The sequence below is a fragment of the Zeugodacus cucurbitae genome, chromosome 4 (assembly GCF_028554725.1).
Source record: "Zeugodacus cucurbitae isolate PBARC_wt_2022May chromosome 4, idZeuCucr1.2, whole genome shotgun sequence".
Classification (NCBI taxonomy): Eukaryota; Metazoa; Arthropoda; class Insecta; order Diptera; family Tephritidae; genus Zeugodacus; species Zeugodacus cucurbitae.
The window spans coordinates 36,960,001-36,987,691 of NC_071669.1; the positions used below are offsets into that span (position 1 = coordinate 36,960,001).

Here is a 27,691-nt window from a genome sequence, read left to right on the forward strand (position 1 = left end):
TATTTTTCATGTTTTATATCACTAAAATTGCTTTTAGTGTCCAAGAATTCAATAATAGCCAAACAATAATCATAATTAAAGAAAAAAACTAATGATACAAAAACACTACATTCAGTGTATTTTGTATGAGCTTGTTACTGTATGTGACTTATTATCAAGGGAATTTTTGACCTCCTTCATAACAATTTTAAATATATTAACAAATGAATATTTTTTGTTTATTGTAATTAGGAAGAATATTAGAATGAAACTGTATCAACACATTTTTCTAAAAAGTTGTTCTTACTTTCACACCAACGAAAATAGGGGGTGTATGTAGACGACATTTGGCGGCCACTGTATATATGCACATGTGTTCTTTTATTTGAAACTTTTACACACTTCACTTATTTTATGCATTTTAAGTTTTATAATGTTGAGCCACCATTTATGTGGGATTTTGATATATAATTATTTTTGTTTACCAAAATCTTTATTTAATTATTGAACAAGTTTAAATATAAGTTAAATTTAATTGACAATGTACGTCGTCTTAAATGCGTAAGCCGTCGTTGACCGTCGTTCGCCTTACACTGACTCCAAGAATAATAGAAGACAATATTACGACATTAGTGACGTAATCAGAACCCCTAATGAAGAAGAATTGTCAAATCGAAAACGGAAATGTAAAACATAGTGAACGAAATTGAACAATGTGCTGACAAAATACCACAAAGAACGCAATTCTTAAAATCGTCATCTGTTAAATTAACCAATATAATAATGCATATTTATAATTAAAATTGTTTTTTTTTTTGCAAAAAGGTCGCCATTTTTACTAACTTGACACTGTTTTATTGATTTGTACTACCGTGCAATGGGGTCTTTATTACGTCACGTCACAGGAAATTAAAACCCGGAAAAGCTAACTGTAAACGAATGTCGTAATTTTGTATTCTATTATTCTTGCACAATGCACTGTATTCTTAATCGTTTCAAGTTCGTCTTATTTGCTTCTTGAATGACGTCGTTGGATGGTGGATGCTTCTTCTTCTTTTATTTGTGCGACATCTGTCAGCGCGGGGCCTGTAGCAAGCACGATCAACAAACAATACTGTCAACTATAACAACAGGGGGTAACAGGACATATCCTGTATTAAGGTCTTGATCAGATGACTGCATCGAACCATTACCGCTTGCAAGCGTTTTAGAATTCTGTTCCATGTAAATGTCATTATTCTCGTTTCTAACTTATCCATCCGTATGCATTATTACGACACTCTGCTTTTTGTTCCACGTTATGGAGAATGTCTTCCAAAACTTGCTTAATAGTGATAAAACCATAACAAAGACGGGATCTACAATTGAGTAGCAAGACATGATGGAATAATAAACCCTCCTGTCGTTATTATTTATTTTTACAAGAACAGATCTGGAGGGTAGTAACCGGTTTATCATTTTTGCGGCTCTCCAGATGTCGCTATGACCATTAGCTTTACTGCAAAGTTTTCTGTACTAATATATTTCAATTCACTGTGCAACTGGATAGCAAAACCACGCATAAACGAAACGAAGCCATACAGGTGTCCAGCAGTTGTACCCTCATCCAATATAATTGGAAATTTTCTCCCTACCAAGTAGGAAACGAATACATTTCCACTCCAATCGAGTTGAGTTACCGGCTAACAAAATACTCGTTTAGCAAAATCGACAATACCCATTCGCATTCTGAGTTTTTCCACAACTGTTTGTTTTCTTCTTGGCAATACTGGTGATTTTATAAGCCGTGTACTTGTGGCACGAATTAGTGGCGGCACTGCAAATCCCTGACCCCATTCATGCCGCTACCGATATTATACTTACTCTTACTCCACTTTCCCAACAATATATGCGCGTAGGTAAGTCATTACATACTTACCACAAGTCTCGTATGTCTTGCATATATTGCACCACTGGGGCTACACTGGCATCACATTGCAGCACCCTGCTCCACTTCAAGCTACTTCAATGTACTTTTGCAGAGCGCTCTTCTTGTTGGCTACCGCAAATTTATTCCGTTCCATTTCATCGCCTTTCGCAAGTTCGGTGACTTTGTCCGTCTATTTTTAGTAGGGAGTGTGTCCGTTGTTCCTCTGCTCAACTCTTCTGTGGTGAATGTGGCGGTGCCGACTACAGCTACCACATGCCAGATATTTACTGGCTCTGTCGCGCTGTAAACTTGAGGCGCATCTTCAGCGCCGCGCAGCGTTTGGTACAGCAGCACGGGCTGGCCAAAAGTACACCGAAAGCGTGCAAAAACAAACAAAACAGCGGTGTAAATTCTCCTCAAATCTCTTGACCGAGTTTCAGTTGGCGCCAAGCACAGTATATTCATTTGAACTTTGTGACTACGTAGAAAACTAGTGGCTAGGCATTTTTGTGGTTCGCAATATTATTAGACCGTTAAACATCGTTCACCATTATCTGTTTTTCATAGAGACCATTATTGGTGAGCGCTTCGATGCAGACTAAGCTAGTGAGCGCAGCTCATTATTTGCTTCTACGTTCCAAGAAGTTATAGAGAAAACATGACCTACTGGAATTCAGTTGAAAAACGTCAACAGCACCTTCAGCATAATGCTCTGAATGCTTAGTATAAATGGAAATACTACGATCTTGCATGGACCCTCGAAGTAATTTTCCTCAAATTACATTTTTTGAGTTTTAAATTTAGCAAATGGGTCCTAAGTCTTTACTCGGGACAAGATAATGAGGCACGCTTTTCGGCAATTGCCAGCGAGGTGCACTCCGCTCTCGGTGATCTCAAATGGTTCATATCTCAACGTTTAAGCTGCATTTCTAAATGACAACCCTTTACGCTGGAACCCGCTGAGTTCTTAAACTCAATGACTGCACCGCAATACGAATGCGTTGCACCGTTGTTTACTGACTCATACATACCTCTCAAGCTATTAGCCATATTGTTGTTGTTGTAAGCTGCCGTGATTCAGTTGCAACGATGCCGGAAATGTGCAGATAATGCCACTAATGAAAGTGCCAGCGTTTTCATTTTCATCGTCATAATTACTAAAGAGTTTTTGCTGTACTCATTTCAACTTTCGCTCTCATCAGCTTACTTTTGCATTTGAGTTGTCAGCAATCTGGAAATGTTTGCTTTGCAATTTTGTTTTAGCTTTTTATTTAAACTTGGCAACTGGTGCGATTGGCTCGGGAACAAAGTATGTCACTACAGCAACACTCTCTCTCACTCTCTACAACGTCAGTCTGGTGGCAAGTCGCATAAAGCTTTCTGTTTGCGTGTGTGTGCTTTAATGGGGCTTCCATTGACAACTCATTCTGTGGTTTAGCTTCGCGTAGACTTCATCACTACCATCTCGACATATAACAACACGAGTATTATATTCAAACTTTCGTGTAAACATTCAACAGTAAAACAATGCGGAGCGTGCAAAGAAATAATCCAGCTTTCTAGGCGTCTCTTGTGCCGACGTATGCAAATGAAAAGTTTCGTGTCGCACTGACAATTTCCGTGTTCATAGTCGAAACGGGTCGAACATTTCACTGCGTGAAGAATAGTGGCGCTCGCGAAAATACCCCACTATGTATATAATTACGGGAAAATTCGAAGACACCTCGGGGCTTGTAATTATTTGTTTCGTTTTATGAAAATGCATACAATACATACATGCAATCCACTGATGGTGTCAACAAGCTTGAAGCATACAGTACTCCAGCATGTTGGTACAATATTCATTTTTTTACAAATTGTAAATGGAAAAGGTCGTTATGGACAGAGACAAAAAATTAGTGCGGATACGTTTATTTCTTCACAACTAATTCCCTGTTGGATCTATTTTTTTAATATTTTAGTCATTATCTTGTATTTTATTTCGCGGCTACAATTTTCTTCACTCATAATTTCCCAAATATTCTTGAAAATTCTAATTAAATACGGCAAACTCACAATACACTACGCCAGCATATTTGTGCAATCAGAAAAATATCAAAATCGTTTTGGTTTTGCTCCAGTAGTTTCAGTCACATCACAAGTACATACACGATCAATCAGCTGGCTGGGGTGATTGCGTCGTCAGCCTCCCATCTGATCGAAACCGATTTATATTGTTTATGTTTTTTTGCTAAACTCAGTCTCAATTTGTATGGTGGAGGTAGAGCAATGAATTCTGCGTGTTATTTCATGGTGGAAATGCCCATCTCGCAATCTTGTTGCTGATACCCGCAATGAACTCAGAGAAGCATGTGAGTTCGTAGCAAGCTAGTCACAAAGAATGTAATACTAATTCCGTACTATTAACAGTAATGTTTACGCAGTACATTTTATTTATCGTTGGCAAAGAAAAAGTTGTGCACACTCGATCCATAAATTTCTTGCATATGTAGTTTTTAGAGAGAAGATGGATGTATCGATATCAAAGTATTTTAATCAGTGGCATATCTCAGCTAGCTATTAGATAGAAGAATCCACACAAATATATAAAAGAGAAAAAATCAAATTTAAATAGATTGAAGCAGAGATTGAACTAAGTTGTTGAAAGAATTACCAGTTGGCAGAAAATAATAAACGAAAACTAGCCAATATCATAAAAATAAAGTTAATACTTGGCTGAGAGGTAAGCTGAGTAAGTAGGGTAAGGCGGGGTACATTTGACTTTGTCTTTTTTTCTGTGAAAACGGCCCTAAATTAAAAAAGTTTTAAGGGTGAACAGAACCTAATAAGAGATAGCGAAACATCATGTAGTTTGACATTTGTATCATTATGCCCCATAAAGAAAGATACAATTTGTGATTTTCGCAAGTTTGGCTGTAATTTTTAGCGTTTTAGAAGTGTTAAATAGTGATAGTTTCAAATTTGATTTTCATTGCGATAGGAGGAATTGATATTATTCAAGTAAGTAAAAGTGAATTTATTATTATTAAAGTGGTGAAATAAATATGCAAACAAAACCTGCTGAAGTCAGAGTGGGGCACATTGCCAAGTTCCAGTGGGGCAAATTTGCCTAATGTCAACGGCAACATGCTTTTCTGGGAACAAATCATGACATACAATAATAATATAGGATGTCGCCAAATTAACTAACCGACCTTTCCAGATGTCATTTTCTTTCCACAATATTTTAAAGAGATTTAAACCTACTCACTCAACACACAGATTTTTACAGACGAAGACTTTTTATTGGATATATGTACCTACAGAAAATGAGGCCTTTCAGGTTCAATACGTTCAGGATGTCACTGACACACCACCAACCGCATCAGTAAGTGAGCAAGATGAAAACAGACTTTTAAACTTCACTCCAGATGATTTGAGACCAATACCCCGGTTGTATCCAAAAGAAGCATCAAACAGAAGTGTAACTTCACGAGCTCTGACAAATTCAGCAAAAAAGTCATCACAAATAGCAAAAGTTACGAAAAAAGAAAACGACGTCTGTTTCAAAATAAAAATTTCATCAAAAAAATTTCCGAATTTATACAATGCACGCCATCTGACGAGAGTATTTTTTTTTTTTTTTTGCTTTTTCAAATTTTAAATAAAGAGTTAAAAGTCGGGCACTTTATTTTGGTTAATATTGGTGTATACAGAAAGATTTTTTTTTACATTGGAGAAATCTCAGAAGTCTTTCCAGATTCAACACTCAACGTTAATTATATCAAATGACAATCTCTTGGGTTGCAAAACCCGAAGTCGAAGATATTTCCATCATTTTAAGGAATGAAATCGAATCGAAATATCGGGATCCCATAATTTAGCGTTAACTTTGAAGACCTATATATGAAATGAAAATAATTTATTACAGTTTTTTTACATTCTAGTAAGTAAGTTAAGAAAAATGAATTTTGCGTTGTGTCTTTGCGCAAGATGTTTTGTGAAGTAAAAGTGTTGAGCGGATCTAACGGTTTATGCTTTATTGTATTTAGAGATCAATAAAAATAAATATTTTAAAGAGTTTTGTTGTTTAACTGGGGAAATTCTACAAAAGAAATTACTTGTCAAATGTTCCCCTTATAAAGTCAAATGTACCCCTTATACGGGGCACATTTCACAATTTGGAACTTTTTAAAAAACTTTATTATAAAAATGTTATGGCCATTTTCCTAAGCTTTGCTTTTTATAAGTTAATCTTGAATATACATTTTATGAAAGTTTTATTTTTCTTAAAAAAAATACATATGTACATTTCTCTAATAAAATGAGGCTTTGAAAATTAAGTGTCAAATGTATCCCACCTTACCTCACTGTTGCTACAGTTGAAAAAACAAATCGAGTAAGCAAATACTTAGAAATGCTTTAATTAAACGAATTCGATAGTTGTTGCTCACAGAAGTCCTTCCTTCGATTTCGTCAGCGGCCATTCCATATATGCAAAAACTGCGCAATAAAAAGTAATAACTCCAATTACAATGCGAAATGGTGGAAGCAATGTAGGGAGACAAGTGATTATGGCAAAAGTTTCGCCATCAGGCACATAATCTGGAAGCGACGAAAATATAATCGCTTACACAACCGCCTGATGCAGTGGCGATAAAAAGGCCAGAGGCTCGATAAAATATGAACCAATAAGCGCAAGTATGTGTATATATATGTAGGGCATAAATATTTGTACTAACTTATTATATGCAGTGGGAGGCTGGAAAGGGAATGTACATAATGAAATTGCGAGCTTGTTTATTACTCCACTTACACACACACACACAGACACTCACAGAAAGAAAGTCGCAAATATTACAACGCTCAGCCCTGCTCCGAACTGCCTCGCACAAGCAACAACAAAGGCGTGGAAGCTGTTAAAGTATTTGAAGCAGTGAAGCTGAGGAAAACACAACACTGATTCGACTGTAAGAAAACAGAGAAACAGAAAAAGAATGCGAGCACAAGTAATTTGCGAAAGAGCATAAAATAAATTGAATTGTTCTCAGACACAGACGAAATGTTTATATTCGTTGTCGCTTATAAGCATTTGTGTAAGCAGGTGTGAGTGTGAGTGGGAAACAGGGAAACAAATCCATGTATGCTTGTACACATAGTGTGGGATGCTTTTATCATATAGAGCAAAGGTTGGCATTCCACGCACTCATCCACACAATCACAGACACACGCACACAATGGTGCACCGCTTCGATTCGCTAAATATTTATGTGACTTATTTGCGCTTGTCTGCATTGACATCTGTCATCGATTCAGCTGTTCCAGTGTTCCGCCGTGTATAGCCTGGCGTATACGTAACGAACTGTATGACTACGGTGCTCATACGCACCGCTGGATCTTGATGAATCTCGCTGACTGCTGACTACGAGAAAATGTCAAGTGAATTTGCGCAAATATATGTGTATAATGTTGGCAACGCGTTTCAATCGTTGTTATAGTTGTTATTGTTATTGTGAGGCAAGCGAAAGGCTACATACGCATCTGAAGGGAATTGACGGCAACAACACAGGCATTGGCATTGAGGTTACACCTTGAGACCATGCTCTGATTGCGTTGAGAGTACGCGCTGCCAGAAGTTGTAAAGATTTCTCGGGACGCTGTATCGCAGTTGGTGTTTTCGTTGAACTAGTGTGGTTATACCGCTTGTTGTTGGTCCTATGAAGTGCTTGACAAACTGTTGAATGCAAATCAATTTCAATTTGTGGCACCTTTTCAATTGGACGAACACATTTGATTGAATGCAATAATGTAGAAACTTAGATGCGGATTATTTTCTGATACATTTTTCGCTGTAGCGATGATGACATCCATTCTCACAACACGACCAAGTCAGCGCTGGACCATGTCAATGTCGTGATAGAGAGAGCTTATTGTTTGTCGCTACGTTAGTCGCCGCCGTAAAGAGGCGAAAATCTTGCGAAAAACTTTTCTCTTCAACACTCAAAGCACCATACCGTTCCTTCTGGACATCGCCATGTTTCTGCGCCATACGAACGGGCACTATGAGCGATTGTTAGTTTTGTCTGTTGAGAAAGATTATTTACTGAAGAATCTCCAGGCTGGCATCATTTCTGTTGTAAATGGTGGTGCCAAGGTATGCAAAACCATTGACTGCTTCGACAATACAGTTCCCAGCTACTTGCTCATTCTTCTTAATACTACTGCTGATAACCAGTATATATTACATTAGCCGCCAGACCCATTTTGGCAGATTCCTCGATAGCCTTCAAAGCTTGCTACTTACAATTATGGCAGCGTCGTCCTCATAGGGAAGCATGTGCACGGTGGAAAAATATTACATTCCCCTGATAAAGACCTTCACTCCTCTTTACGTTCTCAACGGCATTTTTGAAGAAATAAGGATCTATGATCACCGGCCGACAAGCCATACCAAACCGTTGCTTTCTGAATGAAATGACAGCTCTTGAATCTTCAGGTTGCTCTTCGTCCCAAATGCGGCAATTGTGTTTGTTTACATACCCATTGAGCCAGAACTAAGCCTCATCCCTGAACAGAGTTTGGCTGGAAAATGTCGGATCTTCAAGAACCCATAGAGCGAAGCGTTGTCGCTTGGTACGGTCTTCAGTTCTTACACAAGCTATATTTGGAGGGGTCACCGTGTTAACTATCAGCTACGACTGCTTTATTTGCTTCACTACGTGCTGTGTGTGTAATATTCGGCCGTATATTATCCAATAATGAATGCTGGGTCTCAAGATGAGTGAACGTGTTGCGAATAGTACGCCCAGTAGGCTGATACCAACCCTATCACGGCGCCAATGAATATGTGTATCAAGTTTTATTAAAATATATTAAGTTTTACTCAAGTTACCGCTTGCACTGACAGGAGTTCATTTCATTCATCCTGATCTGATCATTTTAGTATAAACAACCCTATATCTTACTAATTTATTTTTGTGATCAAAACTATTATACTCTCTTTGTAACATGTTGCGAGGGTATAAAAAGTACCCCATTGCAAATCCTTTACTTTTACTTACCAAAAGTGAACAATCATTGAGTTTCTCAAACAGTTTGTTCGTATACACCAAATATGGGTGCAATACTGTTGTTAAGAACGGTGATAAATCTTAAAAAAAATTATCCATAATAAATGGACAAAGTCACTTGCCCAACGTTTGTACAGTTTGAATGCCTCCTCAACTGGTTTTAGACAACCTTCCACGAATTCCGCGCAAACAATGTTTACCAAAGGGAGCGCACTGGGCTTCTGGATGTATCGAAATCAATTCGGTACGTTCAACATCTGCTACAGCCAACCTTAGTCTCTAAGTGAATCCCTGAAATTGAATGAAATCAAGCGCCGGAGTAATACTTAAAAGCCGAACAGCATAATACTCGAATACATTTGTTATAGTTGACTGTTACGACCATTGTTGCGACCGTAACAATTGAATAATTCATGTGAAATAATTCCATATCATTGATGCAACAAATGTGCACAGTTACGTTCAATTTAACGTGGCTTACATGCTGCAACAGGAAGCTTAGCCATTTAAAGAGCAAACCATGTGACTTCTCGGTATTTGCGTAGATGCAACTCATCCCGCATGTATTTGCATACTCAACACGGATTGCAGTTATGTTATTGCCATCATAAGAGTATATTCGCTGATGCAACAGTGTTGCCGTGCTGCACGTGCCACAACGGTCGACCGGTATCAAGCAACACATGCACACGCGCGATGCTGCAGCGGTCTCTCAGTTGCTATTCTACGTCAATTTGCATCTAAATCTGCTTTTTCGCTTTCGAAACGGTCTGCAGTGATTTGGTTTCTAGGCGAACGGCAAATGAGCAGCTCGCGAACTAAAGAGAGCAACGAGCTGTTTGTATATGCATGCACACGCACACATATACACAGCATATTCCCGATAACATTTGCATACAAGCATCCTCATACGATTTTTTCGGATTCCATTGTTTGTGTGTGTGTGTGTGTGTGTTGACTGGATATTGTGAGCCAGCAGACGGACGTTAAGTACACAGATTATTTCTGCGTCTGTTCTAAAATACAAGTGTGCTTAGTTGAAAGCGCTTTTTTGCGTCCATTTCCATTTCCTCTTACACCTTGCAGCTGTGAAGATGGTAACTGAAAAGAATTCGAAAACGTTTTATGACTTCTAAGTGGGCTATCAAAAATCCTCACGACTTGAATTGCTATCAATCGTAGACAAATTTGTAAAGATTTGATTTCACAAAAACAAAATGGAGTAGGGTTAGGCGCATCGAAAATACTTCAAAAATAATATTTTATATCAGCCGTAGACCAAATAATGAAGTTTAATTTCTGGTTGATAATTAGGCAATAAGCCCATGCTATTACTATAATTTTTAAGTATTTAAATACAAAATGTGCTTATTTAATGGTATTAAATCAAAATTTAGTTTGATCGCACTGAAATTGATATTGGTATAACAATGACCGTAGGTTGAAAGTACCCAAGCGAGCAGGTCACTACATATTGGTCTACAACTTTGCTTCCGCTGTTTTTTTTTTGTTTAAAAACGGTTACAAATGTCGATGAGCCTCAGCCGTACTTTTCTTGAAATTAAAAAAGAAAAGCAAAATTTCCCGCAAATGTCGAGAATTCGGCTCAGAAAGTGACATTTTCAGTTGAGAATAAGTTTGTGATGCAAATAGATCTCTACAAATATTTTGTTGGGTTAATGTTGACACAAATGTCCAAGATCGATATAAAACGATTTAATCGATTTATTCGACCAGTGCTTGACCCTAGAGACATCTATTGGAAAACGGCGGAAGCAAGGTTGTAGACCTAATATAAAGTTGAAAATCAAAGGACCGATTTTGGTTTCTCCAACTAGATAGACTTAATCTGAAGCTAATCGGAACCCATTACGAATACTGGTATTATTAATAGATATCTTAATTATAAAAAGCGGGACGTTCTTTTGTTATTATTGCAGTCGATTATTTAGTATCAAGTCTAATAAATAACATTTAACACAAGAATATAAGCCCATAATAAGAGGTCTAAAATTATTTACCTATGGTCAATTATCCGATGTAAACCACCGAATTAAAACTGAAAAAACTAAATGAATCAAATGTGTAACAAAAAAAATCCAAAGTAAAATGCATACGAAAACAAGTAAGGAAGGGCTAAGTTCGGGTGTAACCGAACATTTTATACTCTCGCAATTTATTGATGTAATTTTATAAAGATTCGACCCATATATTGGGTATAAAGTTCAATAGAATAACGAAAATCATCATAAATAGTATATGGGGACTGAGGTAATTCCTAAACCGATTTCACTCGTTTTCACCACCAAGATACAATGTATCGAAGGCTATACGCTCACTTAATTTACTATTACTTATACTTAGGTATATGGGATATGGGGGAAGTTATGACCCGATTTTTACCATTTCAGGTACAGAGGGAATGAATTACATTAAAGTATTTGATTTTCGATGAAAAATTACCCTTAGGCACTGAGTTCTTCATGTTCGATATCAGGGGCCTTGAAAAGTCATGGTCCGATTTTGACAATTTTTTCACAAGTTATGTCACAGCTCAAATACAGTATTTGTGTAAAGTTTTATTCCGTTATCTTCATTGGTTCCTTATGAATACATTATAAAGTGAACGAATCAGATGGAATTCAAAATTGAGTTATATGGGAAGTAGACGTAGTTGTAAACCGATTTCGCCCATATTCCACCCGTGTCATCAGGGTGTCAAGAAAGTGTTATATTTCACTTTTCATTGAAATCGGTCGAATAGTTCTTGAGATATGGTTTTTGACCCATAAGTGGGCGACGCCACGCCCATTTTCCATTTTGTAAAAAAATCTCAGTGCAGCTTCCTTCTGTCATTTCTTATGAAAAATTTGGTGTTTCTGACGTTTTTCGTTAGGGAGTTAACCCACTTTAGTAATTTTCAACCTAACCTTTGTATGGGAGGTGGGCGTGGTTATTATCCGATTTCATTCATTTTTGGACTGTATAAGGAAATGACTAAAAGAAACGACTGCAGAAAGTTTGGCTTATATAGCTTTATTGGTTTGCGAGTTATATACAAAAAACCTATTTGGGGGCGGGGTCACGCCCACTTTTCCAAAACAATTACATCCAAATGTGCCCCTCCCTAATGGGATCCTATGTTCCAAATTTCATTTTCCTAACTTTATTAATGGCTAAGTTATGACACTGTATAAGTTTTCGGTTTCCACCATTTTGTGGGCGTGGCAGTGGACCGATTTTGCCCATTTTCGAAAGCAACCTCCTCAGGGTGCCAAGGAACATGTGATCCAAGTTTCATTAAGATATCTTAATTTTTACTCAAGTTATCGCTTGCACGGACAGACGGACAGACGGACGGACGGACAGACGGACGGACGGACAGACGGACGGACAGACATCCGAATTTCAAATCTACTCGTCATCCTGCTCATTTATGTATATATAACCCCATATCTAACTCTTATATTTCTTGGTGACACAAACAACCGTTATGTGAACAAAACTATTATACTCTGTGCAACAGGTTGCGAGAGTATAAAAATCATAAGTGATCGAAATGCCATTAAAATTTTAGGAGGAATGTAATTACAGTTGATCTTCCCTAACTCGAGTCACTATAATCCATAAAGAATCTTGGAGTTATAGAAATTGTCATTAGAATTTTTCAAAAAAACTGTAAAATATATATTTATACACAGTTTTATTAATTTACTTCGCTTAAAGTTTCATGTAAATACGTTAAAACATGCATTCTGTGATTTTCTTTGTTGTAGTTTGCTATTGTTTGGCTCTTGACGTCTATATGATTTTGTTTCATGCAATCCATAAGTGTAATTTCATATTTTTTGCTCACGTCCATACGATATAGGGCCTTTTTTAAAATTCTACTTCGATATCAATATATAAAATTTCGTATTAATTTTGAAAATGTCTATCTTTTCGTGGGTCTCTCTATCCGTGCAATGGATAACTTGAGTAAATCAAAACAACTCCTTTTAGTACCTCACCATACGCCATGTAATAGAAGACCCCAATCAACCCCATTCAAATTTTATTTGGAAAAGACTAAAAGCGCATTAACTCCATTAGGAAAATGACCCCATAAACTAAATATTACAGAATCGATGGTAGAAAAAAACTTAAATCAGTAAAAAATACAAAATGGGTGTGGCCCACTTTTGGCTCCAAAACCATATCTCAGGAACTATTTGAACTATTAAAATTTGATACATCCCTACTAATAATATTATAAATGCGAATGTAAGTTTGTTTGTTACGCTTTCACGCAAAAACTAATGAACCGATCATCATGAAACTTTGTACATATACTCTTGAAGGTACTAGAAGCAACATAGGGTACTTTATATTAAAAACAATTTTTTTTTACGAAAGATAAAACAAGAAGATATGTCAGTAGTAATGAAGGTGCATGGCGGCTTCTTGGGTTTCCATTACACGAAAGATATCCCACTGTTACCTATCATGCAGTACACTTAGAAAATGGACAGCGTGTCTTTTTTGATGAAAATACCTTTCAAGACAGGATTTTATCTCCTCCTAAGACCACGCTAACTGCCTTTTTTCACCTTTGTCAGAATGATACTTTTGCAAAGACATTATTGTACTCTGAGGTTCCCCGTTATTATACATGGAACAGTACAAAAAAAGAATGGTGTCGTCGTATTCATGGTACACCTGTTCAAAACCAACCTGGGGTTAAAGCATCGGATGCTCTTGGTCGTGTCTATACCGTACATGTTACGAATTTTGAATGCTTTTGTCTGCGCATGTTGTTGCATCATGTTAGAGGTCCAATAAGCTTTACAGAACTTAAAATTGTCAATGGTCAAGAATGTCAAACATACCGAGAAGCATGTGAAGCTCGGCGACTGTTTGAAAATGATCATCATTGGGACGAAACAATGGAGGAAGTTGTACAATGCCGATCACCAGATAAAATCAGGGAACTTTACGCTACGCTTTTATCTTCTTGCGGTCTTTCTAACCCTCAAACTCTTTGGAATAAGTATAAAGAATACATGGCTGAAGATATTTTACATCAACTGCAGCAAGTACACACAGATATTACTTTCAATGGACATGTCTACAATAAAACGCTAATTATAATCGAAAACAAGGTTTTTACGATGGTTGGAAAAAAATTAGATAATTTGGGAATGTCGAGCCCTCGACGAGACAATATGGATGATTTTGATAATTAAATTGCGCGAGAACTAGATTATGATTTCATAGCACTCCAACATCAAGTGACAGAATTAGTTCCTCAATTACTTCCAGAGCAAAATCATGTTTTCCATCAAGTTTTACGTAAAATAGACTCCGGTAGTGGTGGACTCTTCTTTCTCGATGCACCAGGAGGAACTGGAAAAACGTTTTTACTTAACTTATTATTAATGTCCGTCAGAAAAGACCAAAAAATAGCAGTTGCCGTAGCTTCGTCAGGTATTGCCGCGACGCTAATAAACGGCGGTCGTACGGCACATTCCGTTTTAAAATTACCATTGAATTTGGCACAGGAAGATTCGCCCATCTGTAATTTTAGTAAAAATAGTTCACGAGAATGCAAGCTTTTAGTGTGGGATGAAAGTACAATGTCCCACAAGAAGGCTATAGAAGCTTTAAACCGGACCCTCCAGGACTTGCGAGATAGTACAGATATAATGGGAGGCATGGTAGTTTTATTGGCTGGTGATTTCCGTCAAACCTTCCCAGTGATTCAGAGGGGGACACCAGCAGATGGAATTCAAGCGTGCATTAAATCGTCAAGCTTAGGGTCGACGGTTGAAAAACTCCGCCTGAAAACGAATATGAGGGTGCATCTTCATAATGACGTGGATTCAGGACTTTACGCAGAAATGTTGTTGAAAATTGGTGATGGTTGTTTAGATGTTGACGCTGAAGGCTACATATCACTGTCAAGATATTAGATAGATTAGTAGAAAGTGATGTGGATCTCATTGCTAATGTTTTTCCGGAATTGCAACAAAATTTGTGTAGTGATCAGTGGTTGTGTGCAAGAGCAATATTAGCACCAAGAAATGAAATCGTTAATAGGATCAACACTGACATTTTAAACGAGGTTCAGGGAGAAATGAAGGAATATTTGTCAATGGATACAATTATGGATACGGAACTAAGTACTTCATATCCTGTGGAGTTTTTAAATTCACTTGCACTATCGGGTGTACCGTCACATAAACTTCAATTGAAACTAAATGTACCAGTAATGCTTATGCGAAATCTAGATGCTCCTCGGCTATGTAATGGAACAAAGCTTCGGATAACAAAATTGGGACAAAACATACTTGGTGCTACTATTTTAACAGGTGTCGGTAAGGGAAATAGTGTTATAATACCTCGGATACCAATTATTCCCACTGACCTTCCATTCCAATTAAAAAGCATTCAGTTTCCCGTCAAGCTTAGCTTTGCTGTTATTATAAACAAGCACAAGGACAAACATTACAGGTAGCAGGAGTGCATTTAGAAAACCCATGCTTCTCTCATGGTCATCTTTATGTAGCCTGTTCACGTGTATCTAATGCCAGGAATTTACACAAATTTGCACGCGACAGGAAAACTTATAACATTGCCTACAAAAATATCTTAAATTAATACTTTGTATTTTATTTTTTTAAATTGTTAGAATTCAGAATTATTTATTTGTGTTACGGTGAAATATATTTTAACATTTGTTGTTGCATTTCAATAAGCATATATTAAAGTGGTGAAACTTCTGTCTGTAGTAATTTTTAAAAATTGTTGATCTCAGCCAAACAATCAAATTTAGTTATCATATTGACTCATTTCTATTATTATACCCTTACCCTTTGTCTCTCATACTTATTTAATGACTCCACTGCGGGCGAAGCCGCGGGTAAAGAGCTAGTTTTGTATAATTGCCACTTAGATGTTACCAATGGAAAATGGGTGGGTGAAATCCGTTTATAACCACCTACTTCCCAATTTCGAATTCCCACTTTATAATATATTCATCAAGAACCAAAGAATGTAAAGGACCATACATTTTCAAGTCCCAGATATCGAGCATGAAGAACTAAGTGTCGAAGAATAATTTTTTACCGAACGTTTAAGTAATTCTTAGACATTTTAAAGAAATTCAGATTGATTTTTTTTCTAATAAAGTGTTTCTGTGACAAAAATGGGTGAAATATGTGAGACATTTTAGCAAAATTAAGTTATAGTATAGTCGTAGGTATAACGTATCTTCGTTGTGACTATTCTAGTGGACTTTATGCCGAATATATGAGTCCAACGGTGTGTTATTTTAATAAAATTGCATAAATAAATTGCGAGAGTATAAAATGTTCGGTAACACCCCAACAATATGCTAGTAGCAACCATGTTAAAATTAGTTTTAATTTGTTATATTATTTATAAGCAAAATGTATTATGAAAATATGAAAAGTATTATATTAAAAACATCACAAAATCTTTAACGCTCCCTGTTTATGGAGTAAATTTGAGTCTACTTATCAATATCTTGTCCGTATCTTCTCACAGGTCGATAATCTATTTCCATCGAAGAGAAAACAGAGTCAAAAAAGGATCAGAGGCATTTTATCACACAGCTTAGAGGTAAGCATAACTTCTGTCAACACTCGTAAAAGAAATATTCCATGGTCCCCAGCTTTCAGTAACTTATTATTACTCTGGAATTTGGCTTAGTGGTCCTCACACAACGATCTGACATAATTAATACTGAATCAAAGAACACGATTTTCCTCGATTAAAAAGTTTTGAAATGTTAGCAAACTCCAGCAAACTTGGAAGTATTGATTGTCTATCGAGTCTCGCTTTTATTGTTTAATCGCGAGAAAAAATTTGTGCAATTACAACTACCGCCGATGTGGCCGAAACAACTCTTTCAATCTGGTATTTGAGATTCTTACGCAGATAATTTAAAAAAAAAATAACTCTTTCTTGCCACCATAGCTTTAGCACTAAATCTATAATATAAAACTTAGAAAAATTGCCTGAAAAAGTATTAAATCCACAATTTTCTAATCCCTCATACAAACAATTTGTGTCGTTAGTCTCGAAAAAACTCGAGGAGGCTAATTTTAGTTTTGAAATATTTATGGAAGGCCAGGGAAGGATTAGAAAGTAAGTATATATCGAAAAATTGTGTGGAAGATAACAAGAAGATGATTTTATTTGAATTGACAACAAAATTTAAAAAAAAAAATACAAAACAAAAAATAAAATATTTTGAAAGTTGTCATTGTTGCTTTGTTAAAATATTTTTATCATTGTTCAATTGCATAAGGCTGTGTCGATAGCCCAAAACAATTTGTAACAAGTAGGGAAAGGCAACCGAACTACTCTCGCAATTTATTGATTGAATTTTATTACACACAATTTGAAATAAAGTCCAATAGAATAATGAAAATCAGCATATATAGTACATGATGGTTGAGGTAATTCCTGAACCGATTTCACTCATTTTCAACGCCCAGTTATAATGGGAATAGGGGCAACTTGGCACCTGTTAGTAGGCAGACAAACGGCAATTCGGCCTTGAAATTACTCTTAAAATCAACGAAACACCAGTCTGCAAAATCGTCAAAAAAAAAAGCTATAAAGAAGATTTTCCAGATATTCAAGTCGCTGGAGGTACTGCACAGGACATTAAAAGACAAAGAAAATATTTTTTGTGAAGCCATGATTCTGTTGGTAGGTGATTTTCGCCTGACTATTCCTGGATCAACTGTTGCTGACGAACTAATAACATTCCTAAAATCATCTAATTTGTGGCGACACATAAAGAATCGCCAATTAACAACTAACATATGAGTGTTTTTGCAACAATATCATACTGCGATTGTAGAAATAGTTGAAAATGGTAGCGACGCAGTTGAAAAGTCGATGGAATAATAACATTTTTAACGGGTTTCTGTCACTGGCTGATTGAATGACCTATATTGGTGGTAAAAAAACAAAGATCTCTTTGATCTTTATGCGACAAATTAGAATTTCGTTAAAGGAGAGTTGACACAGCTACAAATCAGGATGACGTATTCAATTATCCCACAGACTATTTTAAATTGCTGGACTATCCCCACTCACTTGCAATTAAAAGTAGTGTGAGTTGTCATCATGCTGCGTAACATAAATCAACATCAAACTTTGCAAAAGAACAAGACTGGCTGTGAAGAAGGTTATTAATATCGTCACCAAAGCCAAGATAAAGCCAACTATGAAATTTGGTCATTTGTTACCTTCTCCAATATACGATTAAAAAAATCAAAGTTTTACAAATTATAATGATTTACGCTTAACACAGATCTACAATAATGTCTATCAATCACTTTAAAATTTATCGGCTATAACGTACGTCTTTATGCGTAAGAATTTTTTCTATGCATTGAAAGATTTACTAATTTAATGTATACTTTAGCCACAAAACCGTGTGGCCGTGTCTGCTAGTATAATATAAAGCTAAATATTTTATATATGAACACAAGTACATAGGTTCTAATGGAAACACGTGTTACATTTACCGCGGAGGTATGATTTCTGTTTAATAATGTTTTCGCTGCAGAATTTTCCCTGAATACCTCGAGGTTGTTGACATTCAAGGCAAACCGCAAACAAGGTAAGAGAGCCAACAGCAGCGTTATCGTTATCGCTAACTTCAGTTAGGAAAACGTTGAACTTTTATTGAAAACCTTGCACGATTGAGTAAACAACCAATGATGCTGGTGACGACAGCATGTCGCCTAACGCCACCCACCCACCGCAGAGTCTACCCATCCCCTTGAGCAACGTTCTCCAATGGCGACCACAGGCAAATCGTCTAGAGACCACACACACACAAATACAAAAAGAATCGCCATTAGACACACTCTTGCATGTCGCTGAGATTACGGTGCAAACCACCACGAAAACCATCAATGTCGACGCTGTGTCATCCACAATGTCGTGAGCTCTCCTCAGACGATTGACATGTCTGGTGGCCATTAGACTTGGCAACAACTGGTGGATGTCCTAACATGTGCTATTGCGCGTGTGGAGCTGGGATGTGCGCGTTCTCAGCTGTGTGTCTGCCGCTTTGTAGAACAGTGTGTTTGCGCAGACAGAAAGTTGCTGCGCTCGTAGCAAGGCACTGGTACTTTTCCACTATTTTATTTACCTGAATGCCCGAAAGGTAATAGAGAGAACACATGGCTTTCGTCATAGAATTTCGCCGCAATCGTTGACCTCTGCTTCCGCTTCGACGGCACTGCAGTCGGAAATATTGACGCGTAGTCACTTTTCTATTCTAATTCAAAGGTTGGGGTTGGAGAGACTCCTGTGCAGGCCTTTATAGACACAAACAAATACGGGGTTACTGTACTCTTTAAAAGCGCCGGAAGCTTGTTTACTCAGCAGCGCCGAGTGCATGTCTTCTACATATCTATATGCGTGTGTTCAAGGGTAATTGACAAGCTAAAATATTCAACAGATTTTAAAAAATTCTTTAATATAGTCTCTGACTTATACACGCACAGAGAAAGGATTCATCGAATTCCTTCTTGAGCAAGAGATAGCTAAAAGAAACTTTCTATAAATAGAACGATCTATTTCGATTATTGTGTGCATTTTATTAGATTGTCTGAAACACGGTTCGAATATACACACAATGCAAATACACAGCTCCATATTCAGATTCATTATCTCACTTTATTCACAAATGATTTTCAGCTTACTGGCTAGTGTTAAAGCGATTAATTTCATTATTTAATTTTAATTTGACATTCGACTTCAAACTAATAAAGGTTGTCATAAGCTTCGTCTTTTATTTGATACTAATGGCTACTACACTCTCAACCCTGTGTGTACTCATATATTCCCACATACTAATAACAGAGTACTATTTAAATATTTAACCATATAGCTCTGCTTGTTTAATGGCAAATTATGTGTTCAGTTTGAACTTCTGTCTGCTTGCCTCGAGTAAATATTTAGATAAAGCAAATCATGTGAGCTGATACAAAGGCTTGGGAGGCTTGACAGTGCATCATGTACTTTACAATTTGAAAGGAATTTCCAAGGGAAGCTTGGCTTTATTCACTTAAATCAGGCCTTATATAAAGCTTTAATTTGGTTTTATCTTTTCCTAAGCTGTTTACTGAACTTCTTGTGTCATCTCCCACCGTTCGGACTTTTGCCTGTCCTTTTTGCTATGAAAACGTGTTTTGCTTCTTTGTAGCATTGACGTACATTCCTATTATTTGCGCATATTTTAATAAAAAAATATCCCTTTCATATGATCAATATAGATTCTCAATACCAAAACAATTTGAACAGATTGTGGTAAAAATAAATTTTCAGGCAAAAATTCGACTTATCAAGTTGTGAAAAAATATTGATAGGGAAACTGCTAAATTTGGACGGGAATTCGCATGAAGTACACTGAAGGTTAAATCAAAGTGAGAACTATACTGGGGTTAGGCCAGCCTAAGATTTTTTTGGTTTATAACGATAGATTCTCAGAAAATATTGTCAAAATGAGTCCGCTTAAGAGCTCTGAACTGGCCTAACCCTTATAGAAGGCATAGCTACTATCTTATCTTTATATGTCTTAAGACTTCTTCTTCTTGATTGGAGTAGAAACCGCTTACGCGATTATAGCCGAGCCCACAACATCGAACACTTTCAGAGCTCGAGCATTTTCGTCCATTCGAACAACATGACCTAGCCAGCGTAGCCGCTATGTTTTTATTCGCTGAACTATGTCAATGTTGTCGTATAAATCGTACAGCTCATCGTTCCATCGTCTGCGGTATTCGCAGTTGCCAATGTTTAAGGGACCATAAATCTTCCGCAAAACCTTTCTCTCGAAAACTCCCAGTGTCGCCTCATCAGATGTTGACATCGTCCACGCTTCTGCACCATAAAGTAAGACGAGAATGATGAGGGACTTGTACAGTTTGGTTTTTGTTCGTCGAGAGAGGACTTCACTTTTCAATTGCTAATCATTCCAAAGTAGCACCTGTTGGCAAGAGTAATTCTGCGTTGGATTTCCAGGCTGACATTGTTATTGCTGTTAATGCTGGTTCCCAGATAAACGAATTTATCTACAACTTCAAAGTTATGACTGTCAACAGTGACGTGGGAACCAAGACGCGAATGTGCTGACTGTTTTATGATGACAGAAGATATTTCGTCCTGTCCTCGTTCACCACCAGACCCATTAGAATAGGCGATGTTAAGGAGGCTTATCCCACGGTAGTTGGCGCATATTGTGGGGTCCCCTTTTTGTGGATTGGGCAGAGAACACTTAGATTCCAATCGTTGGGCATGCTTTTTTCCGACCATATTTCGCAAAGAAGCTGATGCATGCACCTTATCAGTTCTTTACCGCCGTATTTGAATAGTTCGGTCGGCAATCCATCGGCCCCCGCCGCTTCGTTGTTCTTCAAACGGGTAATTGCTACTCGAATTTCTTCATGGTCGGGTAATGGAACATCTGTTCCATCCTCATCGATTAGGGAATCGGGTTCGGGTTGGTGTTGTACTTACACTGCCATTCAGCAGTTCGGAGAAGTGTTCTCTCCACAAACTCAGTGTACTCTTGGCATCAACCACTAGATCACCTCTGGGGGTCCTACAGGAGTGTGCTCCGGTACTGAAACCTTCTGTTAGTCGCCGGATCTTTTCGTATAATTTTCGAGCATTACCCCTGTCGGCCAGCTTGTCAAGCTCTTCATACTCACGCATTTCGGACTCTTACTTTTTTTGTCTACAAATGCGTCTCGCTTCCCTCTTCAGCTCTCGGTATCTTTCCCATCCCGCTCGTGTTGTGGTCGATCGCAACATTGCGAGGTAGGCAATCAGTTTTCTCTCCACTGCGAGACGACAATCCTCATCATACCAGCTGTTTTTTTGACTTTTCCGAAAGCCAATGGTTTCGGTTGCAGCTGTACGCAAGGAGCTTGATATGCTGTCCCACAGACTCCTTATACCGAGTCGCTGATGAGTGTTCTCAGAGGGCAGGAGTGCAAGTCGAGTAGAAAATCGTTCGGCTGTCGGTTGTGATTGCAGTTTCTCGATGTCGAACCTTCCTTGTGTTTGTTGACGTGCGCGCTTTGCTGCACAGAGGCGAGTGCGTATCTTAGCTGCTACAAGATAGTGGTCCGAGTCGATAGTGGGACCACGGAGCGTACGCACATCAAAAACACTGAAGACATGTCGTCCATCTATCACAACATGATCGATTTGGTTGCGTGTCGTTCGATCGGGGGACAACCAAGTAGCTTGATGCATTTTCTAATGCTGGAAACTAGTACTACAGACGACCATATTTTGGGCGCAAGCGGGCCTTCTTGCCACCCTAGCGTTAAAATCGCCAAGCACGATTTTGACATCGTAGCGGGGGCAGCGCTCATATGTGTGTTAGAGGCGCTCATAGAAAGTGTCTTTGGTCACATCGTCCTTCTCTTCCGTCGGGGCGTGGGCGCTAATAAGCGATATGTCGAAGAACCTCGTTTTGATGCGGATTGTGGCTAGACGTTCATCCACCGAGATGAAATCCAACACCAAATTTGCGCTCCTTTATATGGCCGCTGTAGTAGATGTCACAAAGACAAACTTTCTTCCGTCCTATGAACCCCAACTAGAATTGGAATTAATCCCACGCAGTGAATAGCTGCAGAGCTCTCGCTTGAATGCTGACGGATTTGCATTTGGCATTCGCTCACCGCACAAGAACCGAACCTTGATGGCCCAGCAATATTTGTGGCTTACATTAGCGTTAGTAAAAAAAGCCCACTGCACCAACTCTATGGAGTACATTCTGCTTCAAAGAGAAGACTTAATTCTGATAGCAAAGTAATACAAATTGCTCTGTGTTCTTGTTTGACGGCCTGACCCTACCTAGTCAGAGCTCTGTTATCTGGGCCTGGTGTGATGTTGGTATTAGCATTCTTTATTGAATGTACTGTACTGCATTCTGGTGTTGACGAAAGAGAGAAATTTTTGCAAAAAAAAAATCTCTAAACCATTTTTCAAATTTCTAAAATAAAATTTGTATCGTGAGATTCGGTCAGACGTAATGAAAATTAACCGATTTCACTCCGACGGTATAAGTTAACGAAAGCATCCAAAGTCATCATGTGAAACAAACACAAAAGCATGAAAACTGTGGCTTTACTTTACATGGTGGCATTTTAGACCACCGTTAAAATAGATGACCAAATGAGGAATTTAGCAGTCTTTATAGATGTGAGCATCTACCCTGTCCTTTTGTCCTTTTGAAACAGGATGGGGATCCAAAACACATCGACAAAATAGTTAAATAAGTCTTTAGAGCATAGAGCGGCCCCTACAATACCCCGATCTTTATCCGATTAAGATTGTGTGTGTTTAAAGCTTTTATAAGCATAACGTTATTTTGCCAGCAGAAGCGTAAAATAGCTTTGATATATCATTTGTAATAACAATAGATAATCTAAAACAAATAAATAGACTTATTTATACATTTTTTGCACAACAAATTTCACTTTGAACTAAATATGTAAATTTTATTGAAGTCAAAGGTTTTAGTATGGCAACAACGAAATTGCGGTTTGATATATCATTGCCGTCTTCAAAATATTCAGGACTCTGGCTTCAAAGCAACATTTATAGTCAAGAAAATTTAGCCGTCGCTACATCGTGTGGTGCAGTCGTCTATGTGTCGTCTTGTTCAAAGCATAATGCACGAAAAACATTATCAGAATCACTCATACAAATTTCTATTTTCCATTTGACTGTGACGGATTACATACATGATTATGACTTAAAAAAAAATTGTGATGGCAAGATTCATTCTTGATTCAGTTTGACACATGAATTCCCATAGGAGTTAGTAGAGGATCATAAATCGCATTCGATTTTGTTCACAAACGAAGTTCATTGTGATGCCTCATGGTGTTTTACTCTAAAATGCAAAGTGCAACAACTGAAACTTGTGCAATATTTTAAATTAATTTCCTGCTTGCAACCGCATTTCCAACCAAATATTTGTTGTTCTTTGTTCTTTTTTTGGAAAATATCTTTGCTTAAGTATTTTTATTTGACACCAGCTCCGAGCCAACGAAGCTACTCTCAGTGAATTACAGCTGTGTGGCTAAGCAAGAATTCTTCCACTTCCTGTCATTTGTCACAAGCACAGTTGAACTTGGAATGATTCCTTTCGGCAATACTTACCATACTTTCCTCCGCCCACTCTCTACGTTTTTGTCAGTTTTGCCGAATCTGTCCACCTCAGCTAACAAACGCATTGTATCCACTCGTAAAATTTCAACACATTTTATTTATCCCATAATTTTGTTGCTCATACGCCGAGGCACCCCACTTATAAAAATGTATGCAGCACCGAACATATGAAAATGACAGCTACGCAGCAATACAAATGCCACGCACGCTTCTAAGCTCCATCCGTCCTTTTGGGAAATGTAAAATAAATTTCTGCTAAACTCTCCGCATGAGTGTCTTCTAATATTATATATTCCCGTCGGAGTTGTGCCGTGCCCGCAAACAGATGCGCTCACGTGAGTAGCTGGACCACTTCTCGATACCAAGAGCTTGTGTTGGCACAATTGCGATCCCTTTTCAATGAAAATAAAAAGAAATACTTATGAATGTATATTTTGCATGCGCGAGTGTGGGTGTTTGCGTGCGAGTTGTGTGAATTTCCATTTGAGATCTTTTCATGTGTGGTATTATGCACAAATGTCGTCTTTGTAGGCGCACACAACCACACACACGCACTTGGTGGCATCTGTTCCGGTCACATACCGGCCTCTTCTTCTTCCACTTCTGCCATGGCGCCGCACAACTCCGCTCCTCTGGTCCTCTGCTCGTTAGCCGCTTTTCACTAGCGAGCGCATATTCTTTATTACTATTGCCATGCCATACCTTTCGCACATTGCTCTGCCACTTGCAAATGCTTCGCACATAACGGCACATTCAACTTGCCGTTTTCTTTATTCCATTTTTTCCCTTTTAACTGTGCTAACATTTAATTTACGGAATAACTTTTACTCCTTTCCTCCTTTAAGCTTCCTTCAGTTCAACATAGTTGTAGCACAAGTAGTGCCACAATGTACAGTTACTACACACATATGCGAAGCAAGTGTCACTTCATTTTCCACACAATGCCGAATGACAGCTCGAGTTATGAGTGCGAGTCGGCTTTGGAGTATGCACCTAAGAGTGCCTCTTAGTTTACTTGAAACGCACTTCTTCACACCGTCTGACTGTCCATGCGAGCTGGCGCTGTTTTTCACATGATTTGTTCTTATCCCAACCATGATCACGAGTGCTTTTGTCAGGCAGATAAAAGAAAGCTCATCCAGTCCATTCAGGCAATTCACACGTCCTCGGCGTTTCTAATTACTGTGGGAAGGTTTCACGCCGGCTGCAATGATCAAGTAAATGAGGCGGAATGCTCTTTACATAAATACGGTATTTGCTTATTGAATTTAAAAACTATCCCACTTGTAGTTCTAGCAATTCATTCAAGCATTTTCCCAGAACCATGAAAGAGTCATTAATCGGCACTTTAAGGCTTTTGCACCTTCCTCGATAGTTTGACGTAGTATGGCCGTCTTACTTACAGTCCTTTCTACTGAGAAAATAATTGTGTGAAGAGAATTAAGGCATTTTTTTTTAAACACTGAGCTCAACAAAGAAAGATCATGATAGTATTTCAGCACTAAATTGTTAAGACATTGAGATTTATTCTCCTCTTCTCCATCAAATATCTTAGAACTTGCTAACAGATCAAAAATTAATTGTTGCACTTTAATCTTTGATGTCTGTTGGCTCTGTTTGCCATTAGTTTTTCGACCGTTATAGCGATCTGTTAATCGCACATGTTTGACTTCAGCTCGTCAATAGCCCCAGAGTTAAGCGGTGTAAACATTCCTTTTGATATTTTTAACCACACAAATATAAGGCAGAGGAGCCAATGCTGAAGATCTGAGTAAGCAACTAAATGTACCTCTTCATGGCATCAACAATTTGATATATGTAGGAATGGACAATATATAGGGCAGGTGGCAATATTGTTACTGACCGAATAACTTATAGTACGGATCGCAACCTTGCCATTAATCGATAAGTCAACGAAGCGTCCATCAGTGGCCATAATTGTAACGGACCTTATTGGATGATCCAGATAGATCAGCCACTTGTAATATCATGTAAGCTTTTAGTTGTTAAGTGAAGTTTGTCGAAGGCGGTCGCGCCGCCACGTGAATTAAATATGTGCGGTTAAAATACAATTGACATAAAGTTAATTAAAAAAAGAATAAAGTGTCGCGCTTTTAATGGAAACCCACATATATGTTAATTCCAAAGTATGTATTTAAAAAAAGCAATTGCTCGTATGTCGAGTTCGATCAAGCAGCAAGCTTTTTCAGCAAAGCTAGATATTGCCTTCCCATTACCGGATTTCTGTAGTGTCTTTCAAGCGGAGGTTACTGCAATCAATGAAGACCTTCTTATTTTGACAAAGATAGTGCATACAACAAGAAGCAAATTTATATTCACAGACAGCCAAGCGGCTTTAAAATCACTAAAGTCGTTAAGGTAAACACCTAATCGACAAATATGTCATAGAGTTGACTAAGTCTCAGTGGAAATAATCCCTGACTTGTTCAACAAGTAGACAAATGTGGCTTGTATGGAATATGAGTCGAACTTGCCGATTGTTAAAATTTAAAAGGAACGACATAAGAACTGTGCGTGGAGATTGGGGATACCATCCAATGGTTACTGCAAAAGCAATCGGAAGTTGTACAGATAAAACTTTTTGAATCAATTAATATCATTAATTTCATCAGCACATGATCGTGTGCGTCGTTCAACATCCACAATACCTACGTAATCATATCATATAATAAATAACTAAAATCAAATAACTAAAAACATATATCTCAATAGAACATGTCATAATATAATCCGGCAACAATATTTCGATTGGCATTATGTCATCTGGTACTAAAACTTATGTAGTATGAAATGTTTCGTTTCTTTGTGAGGGTCAAGCGTTCACAAGAAATGGTGAGCTTTCCGACTTGTTAGACCTAATTAACTGCCAATGTCACTTTATACGTATTAAACCAGTTATTTTCATTTTAAATTTGTACGCGTACGTCGTAAAACCAGAGGAAAGAACTAAACTAAACTAAAGGAAATCTAAAGAATGAACTATAAATTAACCAAATAAATCGCCATAAAATTAACACCATACAAGGCAAGCAAACGCAGCAGAGCTTAGTACAACATCACAAAAGGAAATTCTGAAGTAATATTGGGGAAAACTTATACGAGGTGTACAGGAGAAGAAGCTCTCAGTTAGCTAGTCACTTAACAAAAAATTATATATTGTCGATGGCGGCACTTTTCTACATTTTTACCTCAAATGTACACTTTCCCCAGATTTAATTTAATAATATTTTACAAAGCTCTCTTGGCGTCGAAATCCCCAGTGGATACATCAACAACTTCACTCACATTACTCTCGACGATGTTTTCCTGCTTACGCCAACATTAAAACCATAACATGGTGCAGGCGGCGGCCGCCGCGGACTCCAATATCCACTCTTTTTGCATTTTTCAAAGCCGGAAGCATTTTTCAGCACTTTAAATAATTACAAAAATAAAAAGAAAAACATGAAAATTCAGCCGGATAATAAAACGCATTTGCATGAATAGTGCAGCCAAAAAAGTTGCG

At 37.7% G+C, this 27,691-nt stretch overlaps 1 protein-coding gene across 1 annotated transcript in view; it reads left to right on the top strand.

The window, feature by feature from the left end:
- LOC128921640 (uncharacterized) overlaps positions 1 to 27,691 on the top strand; it is a gene marked incomplete at its 3' end in the record, with an annotated part of 97,104 nt that overhangs the window by 13,882 nt on the left and 55,531 nt on the right. Inside the window, exon 2 of the mRNA XM_054229787.1 lies at positions 16,486 to 16,560. The remainder of the gene's footprint in view (positions 1 to 16,485; positions 16,561 to 27,691) is intronic.